Genomic DNA, 18268 nt, shown 5'->3' with positions numbered 1-18268 from the left:
TTGAACTCCCATTCGTGAAGCTGTCATCTGTGCACATGCAATGGCGGCCTCAAATGTGCACAACTCAGCTTAATTGCAAAGTGAATGTGGCTTAGGTTTTTCCCCATTCAGATAGAAGCTGGCTTGAGGGGAAACACAACAGACTCAAGAAACTGCAGGATAGCTCTGTGTCACGGGGGGCATTGTGTGCACGTGGAGTCAAAAGCCAGCACTGGAGCCAGAGTCAACGGTCATGAGCACACAGCCTTTCGGTTCTGCAATGAGGGAGCTGGCATGCCTAAGCTCGAGGGCTGCTTTCTAGTCCTCATTGTGGTACAGTGCAACTTGTGAGGTCATTTGCAACAGGAAGAAATAGCACCATGCGGTTTCTGATTATTATTAGTATTAGTATTAATAATTTTTATTAAATTTTATTTTAAAAATTGACAAAACATCCATCTTACATATAATATATAAAAACCACTTGGCCATCTTGGCCTGAGACGTCCCTCCTCCTCAACTAATGGTTCTCCTAACTATACTCTGATATTGCATTTTGTTACTGTTATTATTACCCTTAAATCCAAATCTTAAATCCACCATTTAAACATCATATTGATAATAACCGATATCTCTAACCTTACAAAACTTCTTGTAGCCCTACTAACGATGTCAATTGTTTACAATTGTCTCTCAAATACAATGTAAATTTATTCCAGTCTTTCAAAAAGGTCTGGTGCTGCTGGTTCTGAATTTTCCCACTTAGTTTCGCCAACTCGGCATAGTCCATTAACTTCATCTGCCACTCTCCTTTTGTTGGGATCTCTTCCTGTTTCCATTTTTGGGCCAACAGTATTCTTGCTGCAGTCATTGCATACAAAAACAATGTTTTATCTCGCTTATGTATTTCTCTACCTACAATACCCAAAAGGAAGGCTTCTGGTTTCTGATTATTATTAACTCAAGAATGGTAAGAGAAGGTTGAAAGCAAAAAGACGATGCAAAAAAGAAAGAGGTCATTCCTCCGAAACAGCACAATCCCCTGAAACAGCGTAACTTAGTAAAACATTTTGCATGGCAGTACCATGGAACTTGGTAGGTTTGGCCCTTCCCTCTGTATCAGCTGGTCTATCTTTAAAAATAAGGAGAACTGAGCTTAATGTTCTCTTGAAAAGAACTTCTGCTTCACATTTTGGATGGATGGGTGAGACGGATCTGTTTGGAAAGTCTCTCTGATAACAACAACAACAACAACAACAACAACAACAACAACAACTTATTATTCATACCCCGTCCACCTGACTGGGTTTCCCCAGCCACTCTTTAAATTTTGGGGAAGAGTCTATGCTCATTTCAGGGGCAGGGGCTTGCTGAACAGCAGCAGTGTTTGTTCTTTCCTTTTGTTCTTTTCAAACGTGTTTTGCTGTTGTGAAGTAAAGCTTCCATCAGCGGCCACCATTTCCACCTCACAATGTTCTCCCTGAAACTACGCTAAAAATAAGCCAAAACACTGCATGCCCCCTAACCACATGTGCAGGATTCACACACACAAACATAACACCCCCCCCAAAAAAATAATGAGAGTAAGATCAAACACTATTGTTGAACACTGGAAAAATAAAAGTATTTCCCCCACCCTAGCCCACCCCACCCACAGGTTTTCTGAGAGTTGTAAGCAGGAAAAATGCTTCATTCGTTGCTGGTGACATGCAAGCAAAGGAAGTTGCATATAGGACAGTCTTTTTACCTACCCATTTTGCACTAAGTGTTGCAAGATGCTCAAAATCTTGCACCAATGAGAAGCACCTCCTCTACTTTGAATATCTCTTCTTGTTAGAATGGATTGCAAGCTTACTGTGCTCCCAATGGTTTGGGGTTTATTTATTTTTTTTAAAAAAGAAAACATCCCTCTCTAGCTTTTGTGGCTTTCTGTGTTGGTCCTTGCAGATACAATAATCTCTCTCCCACAAGCCAGCACAGCCTACTTTCAAATTCCTCTTCAAAATGGATTATTATTTTTTTAAAAAGAAGCCTTTCTTTACTATTAGACAATGGCAATATTAACTGTTCTCCGCCCATGCAGACACACTACCTTCCCAAACACGCTATCCCTTCCATTCTCTAGGTTGCTGATTTTTTATTATTAGGCTCTGAACGTATTAGGTATCCTTTGCATGGATCACTTAATAAAATGCCAATTAGTAACCCCATCAAACAGCTCCAAAAGTAGGTCAATAACCATACAAGAGCATTTCATAAGAATACGTCTGTGTACAATGGCTCCTTTGTAAGGCTGGACACTGCGTGCTCTTAAAAGCAAAAGGCTGACCTGGTTAGAATACGAGGAGGAGTCTCAAACGCCAGAAGAACATTGGGAGCAAGGTCTCTGGAGGAAGCAGAGAAAGAGTAGGCAGCAGAGGTCCAAGCTTCTCCCCACCGGATCTCCAAGTAGTATGCAGTCTGGACATGAAGAACTGCTCACCATGTGGAGAGCTCCCATACCGGACTCCACATTCATAGCAGTTAAGACAGCGTGGAGCCATGGTGAATAGCCTCAACCCATTTCTCATTGCTTATTGCATGAGGGTTGTAATATGAAAACAGCATTGGGGAAGGGCTATAGCAGGCATGTCTAAAGCCCATTTCGGGGGTGTAATCCAGTCCACCAGTCGATTTAATCCTGCCCCCGTGGCAGTATATGTCCTGGGGTAAACTCCTAAAAATAGCTCAGGAACCTCAATCCTAAAAAAACTTTGGTCGGCCCTCACACATGTTCACTTCATCAAATTTGGCCCTCTTTGAGAAAAGTGTGGGCACCCCTAGGCTATATTCTAATGGCAGGGCATCTGCTGTGCATGCAGAAGGTCTTAGGTTCAGTTCCCAGCACCTCCCAGTTGGTTCAGGAATACAATCCTCAAGAGTCATGGCATAATTTTGCCAGTCAGTATAGACCAGGGTTTCCCAAACTTGAGTCTCCTGCTGTTTTGGGACTACAACTCCCATCATCCCAAGCTAGCAGGACCAGTGGTCAGCGATGATGGGAACTATAGTCCACAAACAGCTGGAGACCCAAGTTTGGGAAACCCAGTAGACAGTACTGAACCAGGTGGACCAATGGTCTGACTCAGTAGAAGGCAGCTTGCTATGTTCCACTATGCTATGCCCCCTTTCTGCATTATCCACAGATCAGGAAAATCCAAATTAAAGGTGGGGAGGAAGAGATGCATCAAATACACTTTAAACTGTTGTCTCTACACAGCCTAAGAATGCCTCGCCCCCTCTTCATGCTCCATGTGGCTATTCCTCAGGAACACCTTGTATATCTTGCCAACTCACTGGTTCTATGCAACACAATGCAACTATTTTTATCAGCAACTAAATGGCATACCATGCTCTATGTATGCATGCCAAAGGCACAATTATTATTTTTTAAAGGGAGGGGTAACTAAGATGAACAGAGGATGCACAGATAAAAACTTTCAGAAGCAAAGGAAACAGAAGCTATCCATTCTCCACCACCTCCTTTATCAACCTGAAAGCTAAAGACTGCTGTTAGTGTGGCTCCAAACCTGCTAGAAGTCTACAGCTTTGGGAAAAGAATATCTACTAGTTTGTTTCTTCCGCAAGTGGCAAACTAGGCACATCCCTGGGCCACTCTAAAGGGCCTGTTTATTGAGCCTTCTTCCTGATTTGCTTGCACCATCCTTACACAGAGGTTAGACTATGCCCCGCCTTTATTGCGAACGCATCCCCATTTACTTGTGGAGCGTTTGCATGGCTTGCCACTCACTTCTGTTCATCCAGTCCACACTTTCCAGTGCATTTCCATTTCACTTTTCTAAACCATAACAAGTCTGGGTTTCTTAAAAACGGGGTTTGTTGCTCTAGGGCGGCAGATCCCTTTAATACTGTACGCTTTAACAGCGCAAACCTAAATTTCCAACGTGCACCTAAATCCCTCTCACAAGAGCATAAAAAGAGCACAGCTGGATCAGGCCGATGGACCATGTAGACCAGAATCCTGTTCTCACAGTGGCCAACGAGATGCCTGTGGGGACCTGAGCACAAGAGCACTTTCTCCCCTCCAGTGGTTTCCAGCAACTGGTATTCAGAAGCACCCTAAACTGTAGAGGCACAGCAGAGTTGTGGCTAGTAGCCACTGATAGCCCAAATCCCCTTTGAGCCGTCCAAGTCAGTGGCTGTCACAAAAATAATGACATCCTGGAGGCATCCTTGGGTTGTTTGTTGCGTGGGAGGGAAGGAAAGCCTGCGTGCACTTGTTGACCATACTACTGGTCTGAGTTAAAACAAGTTTATAATGACTTTTGAACACATTGTAAGAACCCTTGTGCTAATGTAAGCTGCTTTACTGCTACGCAACTACACCCGAGGGACATGGGTGGCGCTGTGGGTTAAACTGATCAGAAGGTCGGTTTAACCCACTTGCCGATCAGAAGGTCGGCGGTTCGAATACCCGCAACGGGGTGAGCTCCTGTTGCTCAGTCCCTGCTCCTGCCAACCTAGCAGTTCGAAAGAACGTCAAAGTGCAAGTAGATAAATAGGTAGCGCTCCGGCAGGAAGGTAAACGCCGTTTCCGTGCACTGCTCTGGTTCGCCAGAAGCGGCTTAGTCATGCTGGCCACATGACCCGGAAGCTGTACACCGGCTCCCTCGGCCAATAAAGCGAGATGAGCGCCGCAACCCCAGAGTCGGCCACAACTGGACCTAATGGTCAGGGGTCCCTTTACCTTTACCTACACCTGAAACTGCCTTTCCAAGTCCTGTACCCTTCACCAGCACCCAAGTACTTTCCTTTCGGCTACAGCTTCATTTTAACCCCTTTCCTGCTCACCGAGAAAAACAAGCAATTCACTTTGGCTGGGATGGGGGAGAGAGAACCAGGGGAGGACTGAAATATCCTTTTAAGGGATTTCAGTGTTATTGAGCAAATCAAATAAAAGAGTCCAGCAGGGTGGAGAAGGCAGCTTGGTGCCAGCAGGGCCCCTGTGGTCATCAGTGGCCAATTATCTCTTGGACCTTGTGTTTAAAAAGGTCGCTGGGGACATTCAAAACCAACTGCTATAAATGCTACTGGGGGAGGAGGAGGAATAACCAGAGAAAACCCAGAGCAACATTTCATTGGGTTCAGTGCAAATGTTGTACTGTCGATATTTCCAACATATTGCTAAATTCATTTATTGTTCTATATAGCTCGGACAACCCCCTCCCCCTTTATCTAACTTGTGGGGAATCATGTTAAATAAAGGATATGCCAATAGTGTCTACATTACAGTCCTTCCCCTCCATATTCCACTGGGTGAAATTCAATGTACAGTGGTACCTCGGGTTAAGAACTTAATTCGTTCTAGAGGTCTGTTCTTAACCTGAAACTGTTCTAACCTGAGATACCACTTTAGCTAATGGGGCCTCCCGCTGCCAGCACCACGCGATTTCTGTTCTCATCCTGAAGCAAAGTTCTTAACCTGAGGTACTATTTCTGGGTTAGTGGAGTCTGTAACCTGAAGTGTCTGTAAACTGAGGTACCACTGTAGTGCTAACTGGGGTGTGTGGGTGTGGGTGGGTGTAACTAAGCCCACTTACAGAGCTAAGACTTCTCTGCCCATTCTCTTCCTCTCATGCAAACCTGTTCTGGGGTTTCCTCCAACCCTCCTGAGCAGATTTAGGGAGTGCATGGAAGAAATAGAGAGGGGGAAAGTCTTGTTGTGCAAGAGGACCTTGTTATGTGCACACAACAACTTAGTTGACTCACACACCCTATACTGCTGACCAACTCTCAGAATATAAGCTGAAAGGTGCCTAGGAGAAGCACACATACAGTAGAACTCAGGGGAGATAAGCCCATCAGGCTCTGCCTGCCCAGCCCCTCGGCTTCTGAGCTTCTGCAAGATCCTGTTCTTCGCTTCCCTTCCTCCAGCCTTCGTTGCCTTGCTTGTACTTCAGTACAGTGCTGGGTCCAAAGGAGCAGGGAGGAAGACTCAGCACAAAGTCCTAATCCAGGTGTTTGTTTCTTCTAAAGCACAAAGGATTAAAAAGTCAACATCTCCGTTAAGATGTTATGAAAGCCTTGCAGTGGTAAACAGTGTGGGGAGGGGCGGTGGTGGTGGGGAGAATCAGGACCATGCCTGCTGTCACCTCCCAACCACCACACATTCAACAGAAGGTCTTCTGTGTGTGTAAGTTGTATGCAAGTGTCGTACATGTGATTTGGGAACCCTGTCTTTTGCAGGGTTCCAAATCATGCAAAGAGAGCTGGTGCCTATAGTACTTGTTCAGGCTTTCAGGTTAGTGGTATTTCCCCCCGCCCCACACACATTCACAGACCATCTCTGCACAGTGTTTAATTAATATAGCAGAGAAGTCAAAGGGACTCCAAAAACAACAACTGGCCATTTTAGAACTCCTTGCTGTACAGAGGTGGCCCGTTCACTTTCTGCAACAGGACTGTTGTTGTTTAGTCATTTAGTTGTGCCCGACTCTTCGTGACCCCCTGGACCAGAGCACGCCAGGCACTCCTGTCTTCCACTGCCTCCTGCAGTTTGGTCAAACTCATGCTGGTAGCTTCGAGAACACTGTCCAACCATCTCGTCCTCTGTCGTCCCCTTCTCCTTGTGCCCTCCATCTTTCCCAACATCAGGGTCTTGAAACAGGACTACACGGGTGAATAAAGTCCATCCCGTGAAGATCTGCAGAATCAGAGCTTGGGCTTGTAGATCCTGGAGGCAGGGCCGGCTGCATTTCTCTCCGTATCTAGTTCATACACTCCATCTGCTCTTACCGAGGGGATGCCCTTATTACCCAGATAAATAACCAAGGCAATAGCCTGTTCTTTCCTTCTCTCAGCTGCCAATGGGAGAGAAAGAAGTCAGTTTCATCTCTGTTCCCTTGTCAGTTTCCACTCAATTTCCTTTGCTGGTTCTCAGGCATTAGCTCAATACTGCAGAGTTCGTTCAGGCTGCAAACCCTGCAGGAGGAAGCACTGCTTGTTGGAATGTGTGTGTGTGTGTTGTTACTGCTGCTGTTTTTGCTTAAAAAAAGTACTGGAAATAGGTTTTAATTCCTATCGATCTTTGGTTCAGAAAACGCCGTGAAGCCCAGAATGGTGCCTACACCTCCCTTAGCCATGCCAGTGGCAACATTTAAAAACAGGGTGCATGTAATTTACGCAAACGAGACGCTCTGCCACGCAACTCCCTGCTGGGGAAGCCAGCGCTTTGAGCAAAACCATTGATTGATTGCAAAAGCTTCTACTCCTCTGCTAAGCTGCAGCGCCCTCTAGTGGACCTGGCATGGTCTGCAGTCAGCTGCAGCAGCAATGGGAAAGTTAAGAAGGGAGATTCACAGTCAGTTTCAAGGAAAACCTACTTTTGGAGTCTTAGGGTCATATATAGAATGTGGGCACCACTTGGTTCACACATGCAGAGGTTCTGCCTGATAGCTCAACTGGTAGAGCATAAGACCCCTTAATCTCAGGGCTGTGGGTTCGAGCCCCATGTTGGATGAAAGATCCCTGCATTGCAGGGGGTTGGACTAGATGACCCTTGTGTCCCCTTCCAACTTTACAATTCTGTGATTCAGGGTTTCAAAGATGGGTCTTGTCTAGTCCTGCATGGAGATGCTGGTATTGAACCTCATGCCTCGCTATGTGCAAATGAGGGCTCTACCACTAAGCTACGTGCCCATTGTAGATGTGCCACAGCAGGACACCTGTATGGGATGCCCAAAGGGCAAGGCCACTGGGTGAAGAATACATCTGAAGGTCTCTAGTACCAGATTCACGTCGTCATTTCGGTCATCGTAGTTTAGGGATGGTGAAGCCTATGGCCTTCCAGATGTTATTGTGGCTGCTGCTGCTGTTAATTCAATTTATATACTGCCCTTTATCAAAAGATCCCAGGGTGGCATACAACATTAAGAACACATTGCAGAACATCAATGTGGCTTAGGGCCCTCATATTTACGGGACCGCCTCTCCTGGTATGCCCCACAGAGGACCTTAAGGTCCATGAATAATCATAGTTCCCGGGCCCTAAAGAAGTCAGATTATCTTCCACCAGGGCCAGGGCCTTCTCAGTGATGGCTCCGACCTGGTGGAATGCTCTGTCCCAAGAGACCAGGGCACTGAAGGATTTAACTTCCTTCCACAGGGCTTGTAAGACAGAGCTATTCCACCTGGCTTCAATTTGAACTTAGCCTGATCTTTTATTCCCCTTCCTTCCTTCCCCCTCCCCTTTATACCCGCTCTGGGATCCCACAGCTAATTCTCCCCTGGTCGCCTCGCTGGCCCAAATAGGACTAACCTAGCCAGCAAGCCCTGGTGATCATCTAATGTTTATTGGATGGATTTCCCCCCTAAATTGATTTATGAATTCTGAATTTATTGTTATTCACGTTTTATACAGTATTTTCCGCTGCTTTTTGTTGCATCAATTAAGTTTTTTAAATTTGTTGTTAGCCACCCTGAGCCCGGTTTTCTGAACCGGGAAGGGCGGGGTATAAATAAAAAATTATTTATTATTTTTATTATTATTATAATGATAAAAAAACATAATAAAAAACAGACAGACAGACAGCCTGATGATAAAATAGTCATCAGAGTAACAGTCCTCCCCACCAGACTTTCACAGTCCATCGATTATTTAACAGCCATAAAGGTAAAGGTAAAGGGACCCCTGACCATTAGGTCCAGTCGTGACCGACTCTGGGGTTGCAGCGCTCATCTCGCTTTATTGGCCGAGGGAGCCGGTGTACAGCTTCTGGGTCATGTGGCCAGCATGATTAAGCCACTTCCGGCGAACCAGAGCAGCACATGGAAATGCCATTTACCTTCCCACTGGAGTGGTACCTATTTATCTACTTGCACTCTGACGTGCTTTCGAACTGCTAGGTTGGCAGGAGCAGGGACCGAGCAACGGGAGCTCACCCCGTCGCGGGGATTCGAACCGCCGACCTTCTGATCGGCAAGTCCTAGGCTCTGTGGTTTAACCCACAGCACCACCTGCGTCCCTTTAATAGCCATAGGCCTGGGTAAAGAGGAATGTTTTGGCCTGGCGCCTAAAGACATGTAATGATGGTGCCAGATGAGCCTCTCTGCAGACAGCATTCCACAACGGGGGAGCCAGTACAGAAAAGGCTTGTTCTCTTGTTGTGAGACTCCAACTCCCATCAGTCCCACTAACATGTTCAATGGTCAGGGATAGTGAGAGTCGTAGCCCAGCAACATTTGGAGGGGCCACAGGTTCTCCCACCCCTGCTGCAACTACATAACTAAAACTAACGCCTACTCTGCTCTGCTCTTCCTCTACCCAGCCCAGACCCAGTGCAAAGGAAGGAAAAAAGGAATACAATGCTATCAACCTGTGACTGCCCTCTCCTGCAAAGGTGGAAATGCTATGCAAAACCTAAAACCCTTAAATATCATTATTGGGATTGAAGTCGTCTTCCTTGGGATCCTTGGGTCCAGAAATATCAAACCCCAGGCAGCTGTCCATAACTTCCCTCACTTCCAGTGCCTATCATTTATCTCCCCACTCCACAAGCCAATAAGTTTTCCATCTTATTTTGAATGTATCAAAATGTATTGTGAATAAATATCTGGTCCCTCTTTGGCCACCATACCTATTTCTTTTATTTTGTTTTTGCTGCTGCTGTACTGCCAGCTGGAGGCTAACCTAAGTTTTTCTAACAGTATGCACTGTGCGTATACTATTGCTGCCATCTGCTGGGTAAACTGTGCAACCAAATCGGAAAGTTGCTCAGCTGAGGGGTAGTTGGCAAAAAATATGCTTTTTCTTATTACTGTACCTCCCTGCTCCAGATCTCGTGCAACAGAAGTAAATACCAGCCATGATTATATGAACAAGCTACCTGACGCTGTAGCTAAGTGCACATCTCGAAGAATGATCAAGAAGTCACTAACTGTTAGTCTGTTGCAGGAAACACTACAGAGTCCTGTGGCAAACTGAAGACTGAACAAATTATTTAGCTTTCATAGGACTGGCAAGTAAACCTGCTACAAGGAGGCTCGCTTATCTACATGCACATCAAAACTGGAAACAGCAGGGATTCCAAAGTAGGAATGTGCGCTGAAAACAAAATTTGGTTCCGATCCTGCTTTGTAAAGTTTATCAGTTTGCCTCAGGCTACTTCAGAGAACACTTGTTGAATGTTGCTCTGAATCAGAGCCTTGCTCTAGAACAGGCATAGGCAAACTCAGCCCTCCGGATGTTTTGAGACTACAGTTCCCATCATCCCTGACCACTGGTCCTGTTAGCTAGGGATGATGGGAGTTGTAGTCCCAAAACATCTGGAGGGCCAAGTTTGCCTATGCCTGCTTTAGAAAACCCAAAGCTTCACAGACTTACACCGAGAAATGAACAAACAACAGGCTCATCACAGCTATCTGCCAATCACCCATTCCCACCACCCTTCTGAGTAATACCCCTCCCCACCTTCTCACTATATAGAAGGGTCTGGTAACTTCTGTTTCAGTGTATCTGAAGAAGTGTGCATGCACACGAAAGCTCATACCAAGAACTAACTTAGTTGGTCTTTAAGGTGCTACTGGAAGGAATTTTTTTTTAAATGAACAAACAGTTATACATGTTTTGCTTTGTTTTGAACAAAACCAGGTTATACCAAATTAGTTGTTCCTCTTATTTTACTCCACTATAAGTTCTGGAGCAGCACAGCGCTTGATTACAGAGCACAGCACTTGAATTAAAAATGCAAAACCAGAAAAATATAATAAATTAAAGGTCACCTATTAGGAAATACGTTCACTGCCTGCTTCTTTTCTTCTCTCTCTCTTTTTAAAGGATGAAATAAAGTAACAAAAGGATTCACTTCATATGTCCTTAATCTAGATGTTGGTTGCTAAGATCTGATATGGGATATACACTCAAAGTTACGTTTCAGCCTAAGGTGGTGTCGTGGTTTAGCCGGGCCAGGCTTCTGGAAAGACCACATTCGAGGAGGAGGAACATGACGCTATGGGAAACTCTAGCAACTGCAGCTGAATCTGAAGAGCCCACTGCAGTGGCATAGCGTGGGTTGTCAGCACCCGGGACAAGGCAAGTAATTTGACCCCCTAACCCGTGGATTTGCGCCCCCTAACCCATGGATTTGCGCCCCCTAACCCCCAGATGTTGCGCCCGGTGTGGCCGGCTCCCCCTGCACCCCCCACACTACGCCACTGGCCCACTGAGCTGCCCAGGTCCAAGGACAACTTGCTGCCCCACCTCCAGGACTCCCTCATACTTTTGATTGTCCCCTGACTTTCCCCTTCATCCTCTGAGGCTCAGGAACTGTGATAACAATGGAGAGGAACCCAGTGTACTGGATAACCCAGCAAGTAGCTGGGGAAGGGAGGGCTCAGGCTGTATACTGTAGCTATAGGCCGCTCCATCTCTCATAAGCCTCTGATGTGACAACAGCTCTCTACAACTCTCCGTTGAGCAGTGCTAGCTCTAGTTCTCTGTCTTGTCTCTAGTTTCCACCCCAGCTCTGGTTCCTCTAAACAAGTGGTCTGGCTTGGTTTCAGTACCTCCACAGCACCAGTAACCCTGGGCTTTCCCCCCCAGCTCTCCAGAACTCAGTTCCAGCACCTTTCAGGTAGGTCCCATTGCCATCATAAGAGAACAAGGGAGGAATCCAGAGTTCTGGCACCACTTTTTCTAGAAAAATAGCACCACCCGTATCCCTGTGCTGTAGATCCTGCTCAGGCCCCAGCTTGCTTGAACCCCAGGTATGGGGAACAGACTGCAGGCCTCTTGATTATAACATGAACACACACATATTTGGGATTGAGCGCCAAACCAGAAAATGATCTCCGCAATGCTTTCTCCGCAATAACTTTCTGTCAGGGGTAACCGGCAAGACCTAGCTGGATTTAGCTCATTCCCCTTTCCTAAGGATTCCTAGGGCCACTTTAATATTTAAATTTCAAATTCATAGGGCCCAAGCTTATTCCCCTGCTTATTCCCCAGGAACTCAAATAGACTTTTAGCTTCTGAATACACAATTTCTCTGAAAATGAAGCACCTGCCAGGATTGTATTTTAGAAGAAAAGCTTTGGGACTATTTGGTGCACAAGAGTAACGCATATATCGATGGAGGTAATCAGGGTCTTCCCAGGACCAAATGCTTATCTCACAGCACAAGGATAACTTTCAAATATTTATTAATTCAAATAAAAGTTTGCTGGACACATCCAACGTAGAGGCTCTTAAGATAAACGCAAGCACAATGTAAAGAATAATTATACGACTGGTGTCCTAATGTACATATTCATTTCCATAGCTCAGAATTATTTCTTATCTTTCTCTCTCTCCCTAGCTAAGCTTCATCAGTGGTAAAATACTCTATGTATCTGAAACTATCTCTGGGTCTTTCTTTAGCCTTCTCCTGTTGGAATTCACAATACTTCTTCCTTGTACTTCCCGCCCACTCCGTGTTCCTCTGGAGTCTGTCCCTGAATCAGGGTGGCTTTTCACATTGCATTTTATACTTGGGCATAGATAATCCACGTCGCAATTCCACATGCACTGCACACAAAGAAAAATGCTATTTTCCCCCTTTCAAGTAAAGAGAAACAGCAAACAGATTATACCTCTGTTTCCAAGTATTTTATAAGGGAAATTTGTGATTTACATACACTTGAATTTTGTCCTCTGGAATATATACAAGGTGTGTTAATGGGCCCCAAGACTTGCGCTGTAACTGTGCATTAAAGAACCCAAAGCCATTCTGCAAACTCTCTGCTCCTATCTTTCCAAGCTGCTCTGTATAAAACAAAAACTCTAGCCTTTCCCATTCACTATAATGGGGAATCTCAATTATATTCCCCCCCCCCTTTTGATCAAAGTGAATGAAATTTGCAAGCACAGAAGCCCCTCCAGAGTTGATAAAGCCTACCAAAGTGCATGCAAGCAAGTCTAGGGTTTTTTTTTTGGGGGGGGGGGGGTTAAAAGTATAAATTTTCCTTCATTATACCTTGTAAGAGAGGAGGAGGAGCGAGGTTTAGTCTCTTTCTCATCCTAAAATAATAAAAAAGGCGCTCAAGCAGTGTATAGTCTTGTTTGTATGTATTTTTTCTATGTTCTGTTGCTTCACACAGGCCTTTATTTATGCTGGTTGTTTGTGTCCTCTATTAGCCTTTACTGCCCCATACAATGTGAGAGGTCTAGAACGCTACTTGCAGTACTTGGAGTTTTGTCATTAAAGCAGAGCAACGTGGGATTTTGAAAACTTAAATGAAGCTTTTAACTTAAATACAAACAAACCACCCAGCACTCCACAGGCAACATTCTGGACAGACTCACTTCTTGCTAAGCCCATGGATCTAAAAAAACACACATGTGTAAGTAGAAAAATGAGTGGCGCAAGGCTTTTGTGAGGGCCCTGTTCTGAGTTGGGTTGGGGCGAGTCACCTAAATTTGCCTCATTATCTGGCCCCCAAAGGTCCTTTGCACCCTTGGCAAGCAGCTGTATTGGCAGCCTCCCCACCCCCCCCCCCAAAATCACTTCACCGCAATTTCTGCTTTAGGAATTACTACGTTTTATGTGACCCAAATATTCGAAGCGTCTGGAGTGAGGGCAAGGCAAGGAGGAAGGGCAAAAATAAAAAATGCACACCTTTGTGCCATGGTGCAAGAAAGCTAGGAAGCTTCTCCTGTATTTGATCTCACTGAGACTGTGGTGGAATGTCGCAACACGCATTTACACCATGCACTCCATAGTCTGATAGGTGTTTTCACACACACCCGGGCCTGCATACCCCTAGATATGCCTCTGCACCCGAAACGGAGCTGATTTACAAAATGTAGCACTAACAGCATTCTTTGGAAACCTGGAAATCGATTAAAGCAGGATACTCCTGAGCTAACTTGAGGGTGCAGTTTTGGTCGGTTAGAACATCCTTGCTTGAGCCACAAGGCCAGGCCTGCTCTTGCCCTTCACTCATATAACATTTATTTTACTGTCCCATTGCCCACAGGGTAGTTGTGTGGGTGACATCCGCACACCCTTGTATTCAGAGACACCTCTGCCACCATGAAGAAGTCTTTCTTCAAAACAACTCTACTCTCTCCTTCCCTTTTCTTCATAGCTAGCAGGACAATGGGATCTTCAGGTTCAACCTGGACCTTCAGAGTTCTGGAACCCCTGACGGGCCAGTTGAGAAACCTTCCTCCTTTATAAATGCTATGGCAACAATCACAGTGAGACTACAGGGTTGCCTTTTATGGGGGTTTGTTTTTGTCTTTCACCACTAGAGGGCTCCCTCAGAGAGCACTCTGTTCCTTAAAAAAACCATCTGGATTACTCCAGGATAGAGCAGCTCAAGCAATATACCCAATAGAAGAACTAGGTGGATGAATTTTTTGCATTTTAAAAAAACAAAATTCCTTCCACCAGGAAGCTTAAGGTTGGATAATCATGACTGCTTTCCAAAAAGCTGTTCAGAAAACCCTATGGCTTCACTCAGGGTCTGCCCACCCATAAGGCAACGTGAGACAACTGCCTCTGGTGGCAGCATCCACAGGGGCAGTAGAAATACCGTATTTTTTGCTCTATAAGACTCACTTTTTCCCTCCTAAAAAGTAAGGGGAAATGTGTGTGCATCTTATGGGGCGAATGCAGGCTGCACAGCTATCCCAGAAGCCAGAACAACAAGAGGGATTGCTGCTTTTGCTGCGCAGCGATCCCTCTTGTTGTTCTGGCTTCTGGGATTCAGAATATTTTTTTTTCTTGTTTTCCTAGTCCAAAAACTAGGTGTGTGTTGTGGTCTGGTGCGTCTTATAGAGCGAAAAATACGGTAGCCTCCAAGGAATGCATCGCCCGCTGCCACAGTGGCAACAACAGCTGCAGGGCACTCCCTGGTGACTGGATCTGCCGCCTCCTTGGCAGTGCTGCTCCCCCTCCAAGCCACCTCTTAGTGAATAGGAGGCACTGTTGGTCTGTGACCACGCAATGTAAATCTTCACTGGCCCCTTAACTTCCCTGGCCAGTGGCCGGGAGGGGCGGGGATTTTGCCTCAGGCGCCAAAATATCTTGGGCTGGCCCTTGCCGAACTCCAACAGAAGGCCTCGTTTTGCAAAACATTTCACCTGCCATGAAACAGGGCCTCTCCAGACACCTCCCTTTTGGTGGGGGTGTTTTGGGGAGAAGAAGGGCAGAGTACCTAGGTTACTGGGGAAATAACAAGTCTGATAAACAAACAAGTAGGGGCAAAAATTTGTTCAGCAAATTTGCTATTTTTAAAGGGGTCTTCCACAGTGTAGTCTGCTTCATACCTCATTTCCTCTACCAACTGGCCACACTCTTGCCAACGACAGCAGAAAGGATCATATTGAGCACTGTCTTCCCTGATGACGGAGTTTCCCACGACGAGTTGCTTGCCTTTTTTGCAGGGGCTTCAACACTTTTGCCCTGAAATTGGAGCCTTGTGAAAAACTGGCGCAAACATGATCAAGCCAAAAATATTCTCTCTGTCTCTCTTATTATCAAATGTCATTTAAGCACAAATGATTTCTCCAATTAAAACACGGAACATTTTGGGAATCTAATGGTAAGCCGATTATGAGTTGAGTTGCAACACCATCTTCTGGACTCTGGTCGGACAGACAGGAATAGGAGAGACCCTCTTACGATAGGAAACCTTAGTGATGTGTGTGTACCAGAACACTTGCTTCTTCAAATGCCAATATCCATGTCAACTCGCAGGAGGTGGCCGCGCTATCATTTATCCATATGTTTCCTCTTCAATAAACTTGGAACAATGCAGTAATACTGGATCTACAAAACAAAACTCTAAAATGTCCGTTTTTCAGTCAAAAATCACAGCAACACACATGCTGTGCCTCCGCAGCCGCAAGATTCTCAGCACAATGCTAATAAAATAGTATGCTTGATCCAGCAAAGGGGTGGGGGGAGTTACAAGGGAAATTACCATGAGCGTTTTGAGCTGTGGAGCAGTAGGGGATTATGGCACAACTTTGTAGCTATGTAGGAAGGGGTAACTGCTTTTCAGCACCCAGGCTGAGACAGAGATAAAACACCACCAGGAACACACAAACAAACTCAGCAGGGAGATCCAAGATACTTCCAGGAGGGAATGATGGGACACTGTAAAGAAATGAATCATTAACAGAAGACAAGGAATTAAATCCTAGTCACATTTCAACAATTCTCTCTAAACAAGAGTGGGACAGTTGCCATGTAAGAATGCGAAATATGTTGCATGCAGTGGACTCCTGGCTGGGGAGAAGAAATGTCTTTGATGAAAGATATAAGGAAGTTCTGCTAACCACTGTTTGGTGTTTGTTTCTGAACAGTCTCTGCACTGGAAGCCTTTATGCTTTAATGGCATCCTCTTTTACGAATTGTTCCTAATTGGTTATTAAGTCGCTTGCACCTAATTCGGTAGAGTCCACTGTTTCTTGGGTGTGGCAACTGTATGAGGAAGCATCATCCATGTTTCACCCTGTCCAAATCTCCAAAAAGCTCAGGGAGTTACTTCATTGTACCCTTACCACAAACCTCTGGAGTAAGCTTAGGCTGACAGATGGAAACTTCCCCAAGACCACCTGGTAGGTTTCATGGCCAGGTGGGAATCTTGCAGTGCTGAGGCTACGGAACCTAGGAGCATGCTTCAAAGAGGCAGCGTAAGTGTCAGCATGGGATGGCACATCCTAGCAACCTTCTTCAGATCAGCCAGGCAAGCCCATCAGAAGAGCAAATGGGAGCACTAACCTGATCACAGAATAAGTTGGCACGGTACAATTCAGCAAAGTGGCCAGCTCCTGTCTATGTGTAGGACCCAGGCCAAATAATGATAACCAAAGAAAAGAATAGGTTTGGAGAGAAAAGGGCAGGAAGGACTTGGCCACCTAAGTCACACCATGGATCCACCTGCGCAGACTGGTTGCGGCCAGTGGCGTAGCGTGGGTTGTCAGCACCCGGGGCAAGGCAAGTAATTTGCACCCCATAACCCGTGGATTTGTGCCCCCTAACCCTAACCCCCAGATGTTGCGCCCGGTGCGGCCGGCCCCCCCTGCACCCCCCACGCTACGCCACTGGTTGCAGTTCTCCAGGAGTCCTTTCCAGCCCTGATGCTGAGGATTAAACTCTGTAGGCAAAGTTGATGTTCTACCACAGAGCTACAGCAGCGATCTCTTACTACTGCTGCTCCTTGTTTCTTTGCTCTTCTACTAGCAGGCACTTTTTCCTCTGATAGCAGGTGGAAATAAATTTGCCACCTCCTTAGAAGTGCCATTGTCAACCGCCCTGAGATCTATGGGTGGACGTGCCCCAAGGTAAAAAACTTCTGGGAAAGGATTTATAATGAATTGAAAAAAGTGTTGAAAAACACATTTACTAAAAAAACCAGAAGCCTTTTTACTTGGGGGGGGTGAAATCACCAAAAAGGATGTTACTTTTTTCTGTATGCCACAACAGCTGCGAGAATATTGTTAGCGAAAAATTGGAAGAAACAAGATTTACCAACTATCGAAGAATGGCAGATGAAGATAATGGGCTATATGGAACTTGTTGAACTGACGGGGAGACTCCAAGACCAGAAAGAAGAGACGGTGGAAGAAGACTGGAAGAAGTTTAAGGAATATTTGAAAAAGTATGTTAATATTTAAACCTTAGAATAGCTTTGGAAGTGGATATAGGCTGTAGGGTTAAAAGTAGAAGATAGGGTATTTGAAAGTGATAAAATGTGAAGTTATTTTAAGTATGATTTAAAAAAAAGATGGTTAGAAATTATGATATATGTAAACTGCTAAAGGTGAAGTAAAATGAAAATCAGATAGGTGGGACTTGGGGAAGCCAACTTAACAATGTTTAGAAGAATAAGGATATGACAAGAATTTGTCCGTATTGTTTGTCTTTTCTGTCTGTGTTTTTTATTTGTGTGATAAAATGAATTAAAAAAATGGGGGGGGGAGAGATCTATGGGTATAGGGCGGTATACAAATTTAATAAAAACAAAGAAATAAAATGGAAACAGGGGAAATAAGAACCAGGAGCTCACTTGTGTGGTGCCAATGAGAAGTAATGAGTCCCAAGCAAAGCTTCTAGTTACAGGACTAGGAAACTGAACAGAACTACGTATGGGCAATGCTCATAGAAAGAATTCCACTTCCAGTTTTCTTTTTGCAACAACTCTCCGTGGCAAAGTCCAGGACAACTGCAGGACAACTCTGAGGAAGGCCCTCCTCTTCCTCTCCCAAACCCCTCTGCTGCCCCTTTCCCCCGTTTTTGAA

At 45.3% G+C, this 18268-nt stretch overlaps 1 protein-coding gene and 1 long non-coding RNA gene across 3 annotated transcripts in view; one reads left to right on the top strand and one right to left on the bottom strand.

Moving 5' to 3' along the window:
• Positions 1-18268, bottom strand: part of RBFOX3 (RNA binding fox-1 homolog 3) — a 219572-nt gene that overhangs the window by 152814 nt on the left and 48490 nt on the right. The gene's annotated exons all lie outside the window — the stretch shown is intronic.
• Positions 17595-17890, top strand: LOC310836195. The gene is made up of 2 exons (XR_014559916.1): positions 17595-17682; positions 17713-17890. It is a non-coding gene; the product is annotated as an uncharacterized lncRNA (long non-coding RNA).

This window comes from Podarcis gaigeae (genome assembly GCF_964106915.1).
Source record: "Podarcis gaigeae genome assembly, chromosome: 2".
Lineage (NCBI taxonomy): Eukaryota > Metazoa > Chordata > Lepidosauria > Squamata > Lacertidae > Podarcis > Podarcis gaigeae.
Note: the sequence above shows the minus strand (reverse complement) of the source record. Positions and strands in the feature narration are given on the sequence as shown.